Genomic DNA, 5,918 nt, shown 5'->3' on the forward strand with positions numbered 1-5,918 from the left:
ACATCAGAAGCTGTAGGAAGGGTGGTGGAGGTCCATTTTTTGAGGATGGCCCTTCTGGCCACCATGAAGCATGTGTGGAAAGCCAAGCTTTGTTGTCTCCAACAATCAGAGACTGCGTTTTTGAATATCCAAGGGGAGATCTTTCCAGAAAGCCAAATAGCAAGGGGAAAGGGTCTTTACATGGTTGATACCCAGTCACTGTGGCTGCAAGATTTTCTATTTGGTCCCAGAAGTGTGAGATTAGAGGACGGCTCCACAGCCTGTGATACAGCGTTGGTCTGGTCTGGAGGCACCATGAGCATTGTTGTTGAGGTTGAGGACATTGAAAAAGGTGAGTATGCTCTGTGCATGATTTTCAGTTGCTGCTCCCTCCACAATTCGTTGGTGATGAAGGCACAGGTGGTGTTGTAGCCCGCAAGGATGCAGTCTCTTGACCGTGGAAAGGAGAAATCCTTGTTTCCACGGGGAGGTTTGATCCGGGTGGGGAGGCTTGACAAGTTGGGAAGTTAGGGGTTTTTAAATGTCCGGAATTTTAACCACTTTACCTCTGCTCACATGGAGGCTACTGCAGCAATGTGGCTCGTTCCCGTCCAGCGACGTAGACCTACGTCGCTTGACTCCTCCCCCTGTAGGCGGCGCGCGCCGCCGGAGGCGCGCTCCCGCTGTTTTCAGTCACAGCGGGAGTCGGGCCAGGGGAGGAGCAGCGGCAATCGCCGCCGCTCTTCCCCGATCGTCGGGGAATCGAGTGAGGAGATCCGCCCGCCTGTGTAAACAGAGCTGGCGGATCTCCTAAGTGACAGGGAGTGACAGATCGGAGTGTTCAGCATAGCTGAACATCTGATCTGTCCCTGTGTCACTCAGTCCCCTCCCCCCACACACGTCAGTAAGCACCAGGCATACATTAACCCCTCCCTCTCCAATAAAATTAACCCCTTCACTGCCAGTGTCATTTTTACAGTAACAGTGCATATATATAGCACTGATTACTGTAGAAATGTCACTGGTACCCCCAAAAGTGTCAAAAATGTCAGTCAAGGGTCCGATCTGTCCGCCGCAATGTCGCAGTCCCGCAAAAAAATCGCAGATCGCCGCCATAAGCGTTAAAAAAAAAAAAAACACACCAAAAATGACAGAAATCTTTCCCGTAGTTAGTAAACGCAATAACTTTTGCGCAAACCAATCAAAATACGCTTATCGTGATTTTTTTTTTACCAAACATAGGTAGCCGAAAAAAAATTGGCCAAAAATTAAAAAAAAATTAGATTTTTACATTTTTTTTTGGGGGGGGAATTTCATATAAAAAAATGTTAAAAATATTATTTTTTCAAAATAAACGCTCTTTTTTTGTTTATAGCGCAAAAAGTAAAAAGCGCACAGGTGATCAAATACCACCAAAAAAAAGCTCTGTTTGTGGGAAAAAAAGGACGTAAATTTTGTTTGGGTATGGCGTCGCACGACCGCGCAATTGTCAGTTAAAGTCGCACAGCGCCGAATCGCAAAAAAGTGGCCTGGACGTAAGACAGCAAAATCCTCCGGTGGTAAAGTGGTTAAGATGGGCAAGATCCAAGAGGATGCGCAGAAATGCTTACCCCCCCCCCCCCCCCCCCTGTCATGGCAAAGGCTAGCTGCAAAATGAATTGCTTGTTGGACATATAGGTCCGATGTGGTTTTTTCAGGGCCGATACCGATATTTTTTTATACCACATCGGTTTATTGAGGTTGTACTACCATTTGGGTTGATGTTTGTCTTTTAAACTATAGATGTGTCCCTTTGCCTCTTTTTACTATTCCTGATGAAACCTTGACTGCCCTTTTTTAGTTTTTGCTGGCCGTTACTGGACACCTCCTCTGGTTCCTATTTTAGGTGACCTGTCACTTTTTAATGATCATGTGAAAAGGGTCCTGAGGAAGCACCTATGTGAAACATGTTGACCTATTTGGATTATCTTGTTCAAAAGTTCTGTGGTTTTGTGACTTCTATCATGAAGAAATATAATTGATATGTTATCCCATGGCTTTTATATCCTGAGATTTGAACACAAATCAATAAAACCTGTTTTGTTAAAGTTTCCCTGGTACCAGTAAAGCCAGAAAGGTCAAAAAAGAGAGGCAACTATATAGGATGTGGTACTAATTTTGGGATCATTTATATCTAGGAGCTTCGCAGGTCTTCCAGCGTGTCCGGGCTGTCTGTAGCTCTGGTCACTCCTGTGGACTCTGCTAGATCATCCTTGGGGTGGTTTGAGGCCTCTTCCTGCATCTCTGGGAGGAGGTTATAGAAACCCCAGATACTTCTTTTGTATTACACATGGATGATATGTGATGTGCTGGATGTACATGCTGTTTTACCTTTGTATTCTTCTTTCTTCAGATAGCGGACTAAGTCCCAGGATCTTCTGTGATGGTGAAGACCACTGCTGGATACAAGGTGCGTCCTTCCTTTGTCTAGGAGCCTCATGCATGGGAAATCCTTGTTTTCACGGGGAGGTTTGATCCGGGTGTGGAGGCTTGACAAGTTGGCAAGTTAGGGGTTTGTAAATGTCCGGAATTTTAAGGCGGCCAAGATCCAAGAGGGTGTCCAGTATGGTTGCGCGAAAATCTTAACCCCTGTCAGGGCAAAAGCTAGCTGAAAAATGAATTGCTTGTCGGACATATAGGAACTAGGGATAGATTGATGTGTTTTTTTTCAGGGCCAATACCGATATTTTGGTCACAATGTATCAGTATTGGCCAATATTTTGTACATTTAAAATTTTGAAAAATGGAGACAATTTTTGACACAAATCTGGTACTGAACATGTTAATGTTTGTTTAATGCCTGGCTGGCACCCTGTCTGTGGGTGGCTGGCTGGCACCCTGTCTGTGGGTGGCTGGTACAGGGCCTGTGGATGTGGGTGGCTGGTTGGCACCGTGCTGCTGTGGGTGGGTGTATGGCTGTGATACACTCCCGCAAGACTAGTCCTGACTCCAGACATCAGGGGAAAGTGCATATCGACCTTGCTGATTATCGGTCTATCCCTAATAGGAACCGGTGGGCTGGTAGGTTGTAGCGGGTTGGAATAACCGGGAAGGGGAGGGTTGAGCCAGAGGGGAGATCAAAACCTTGTGCCAAGCTTGTAAGCCCGTGGGAGGCCCATGTGGAAAAGGCCGCCTATGTGGGAAGAGAGGGTGACCATTTATTGGAAGGTGGCGAGATATAAAAGGGGAGAGCCCCATTTTTTTTCCCTGATCTCCCAAGCTATTAGGGCAACCTTTCTCAACCTTTCCAACACAGAGGAACCCTTAAAAAAATAACCTTTTAGGTTTCAGGGAACCCCTGATAAGTCACTATATCTGCAACTCATGACACATTAGTGTGATGGTCAGTTGGAAGAATGCTACTTACACTGGTGGCCATTGTGAAGAATTACCTCCATCCAGATAGGTAAAAAGCTCAATGGTGTCAGTGGGAACTCATCTGAGAGGCAGAAATTACTCATTGCCCAAGGAACCCCCAGCAACCTCTGGAGGAACCCTGGTTGAGAAACCCTGTGATAGGGTATCGCTTAATAGTAAATTTGTGTTTTAATGGTGGCGGGAGGGAGTTCTGCAGTTTAATATAGCGGACAGTTCACATGGGTCAACCATCTGGGATCCAAGATCATATAGTTGGAGCATCTGGATGTCCCCGACAAACCAGTCCAAACCCACTCCGAGGAGACAGGATAAATTATACATTCGGATTTTCGGTAGATTAGCACCCCCCTATTTTTGTTTTAAGATCACAGGATATAAAAGTAATAGGATCACACCTATTCCTAGTGTACAATCCTATTTCTTCATGATAGGAGTCGCAGATCTTTTGAGCATGATAATCCAAATAGGTCAACGTGTTTCAAATGAGTGCTTCCTTAGGACCCTTTCACATGTCGCATCCTGAATTTTTGTGGCGGTTGTTATGTCAGTTCGGTGTTGGGGAAGTCCAGTCTTCAGTATTGGCAAGTGGTTACCATATCTTTATAGACTACCTGAGTATTATTGCAATCGCCCTTTTTGGTAGGCTTTGGGCTGTCCATGGTGGTGATCCATTATATGTATTCGCACTGGAAGGAATTTTTTGTGCTTTTTCTGTTATTCCCATCCTCCTTGGATACATTTTGCCAGATTTATATATTTTTTAAATTGGTGGGGGGGGGGGGGGGGGGTTGTAGGTGGCACCTTTTTATACCACCGCTTGTCTTTTAAACTATAGATGTGTCCCTTTGCCTCTTGTTACTATTCCTGATGCAATAATATTCACAAAAAATGCAGCGCTAAACTATATCTACTATAAAATATCATACGAATGGTATTGTGAAAATAACATATAAATTAGGTATAGAGTGTCTAAAAATCCCAAAGTAAAACAAATCCAAGAAAGTGGTTGTGATAACAGTCCTTCCTCCTGTGACACCCAGGGAATGTGTAAGGTGGGGACACCACAGTGCACTAATTAGGGTAGCAGCTTGCCAAAAAGCCGTGGCTACTCCACTTAATGAGAAAGCCTCGCCAGATAAAGCATGTCTCAGGAATTCCAAGAAACCATAGGTAGCACCATAGAAAATTGATTCCTCAAAGGAGCTCCATAGTGGTCAGATGAATATATAGGAAAAAAATTGTACAAAAGACCATAGCGTAACCCCATAAATGATATTGATGATTATTAAAGAAAACGACTCACATGGATGTAGCACATATAAAACGGTAGCTGGAGATACAATCACGGCGTCCCGCAAATAACTCGTCAGCATAGATCACAGCCCTTTTTTAGTTTTTGCTGGCGGCTACTGGATACCTCCTCTGGTTCCTATTTTAGGTGACCTGTCACTTTTTAATGAACATGTGAAAAGGGTCCTGAGGAAGCACCTATGTGAAACATGTTGACCTATTTGGATTATCTTGTTCAAAAGTTCTGTGGTTTTGTGACTTCTGTCATGAAGAAATATAATTGATATGTTATCCCATGGCTTTTATATCCTGAGATTTTAACACAAATCAATACAACCTATTTTGTTATAGTTTCCCTGGTACCAGTAAAGCCAGCATAGAAAAAGGTCGAAAAAGAGAGGCAACTATATAGGATGTGGTACTTATTTTGGCAGCGTTTTATATTTAGGAGCCTCATGCAGGTCTTCCAGCGTGTCCGGGCTGTCTGTAGCTCTGGTCACTCCTGTGGACTCTGCTAGATCATCCTTGGGGTGGTTTGAGGCCTTCTCCTGCATCTCTGGGAGGAGGTTATAGAAACCCCAGATACTTATTTGTAGTACACATGGATGGTATGTGATGTGCTGGATGTACATGCTGTTTTACCTTTTGTATTCTTCTTTCTTCAGATAGTGGACTAAGTCCCAGGATCTTCTGTGATGGTGAAGACCACAGCTGGATACAAGGTGCGTCCTTCCTTTATGTCTATGAGCCTCATGCAGGTCTTCCAGCGTGTCCGGGCTGACTGTAGCTCTGGTCACTCCTGTGGACTCTGCTAGATCATCCCTGGGGTGGTTTGAGGCCTCTTCCTGTCCCCTCCAGGAGGAGGTTATAGAAATCTCAGGCATTTCTTGGAAAAGCTTGTCAGTGGTATGTGATGTGCTGGAGGAACCTTCTTCTGTTTCGTTACCTCTGCTCTTCTTTCTTCAGACTGTGGACTAAGTCCCAAGATCTTCTCTCGTAAAGACCACCGCTGGATACAAGGTGCGTCCTTCCTTCCTTTATTTCTAGCAGCCTTTTGCAAGTCTTCCAGCGTGTCCGGGCTGACTGTAGCTCTGGTCACTCCTGTGGACTCTGCTAGATCATCACTGGGGTGGTTTGAGGCCTCTTCCTGCCCCTCCAGGAGGAGGTTATATAATTCCCAGACACTTCTTTGTAACGCACATGGATGGTACACTGTTTTCAAAAGTATTGGG

General features: G+C 44.8%; 1 long non-coding RNA gene across 1 annotated transcript; it reads left to right on the plus strand.

Moving 5' to 3' along the window:
- Positions 1-2,117: 2,117 nt before the first annotated feature.
- On the plus strand, positions 2,118-5,685 carry LOC309544168. Its single transcript, XR_014224834.1, has 3 exons — positions 2,118-2,428; positions 5,352-5,408; positions 5,653-5,685. It is a non-coding gene; the product is annotated as an uncharacterized lncRNA (long non-coding RNA).
- The last annotated feature ends 233 nt before the right edge of the window (positions 5,686-5,918 follow it).

This window comes from Pelophylax lessonae (genome assembly GCF_965119305.1).
Source record: "Pelophylax lessonae genome assembly, contig: HAP1_SCAFFOLD_1432, whole genome shotgun sequence".
NCBI lineage: Eukaryota > Metazoa > Chordata > Amphibia > Anura > Ranidae > Pelophylax > Pelophylax lessonae.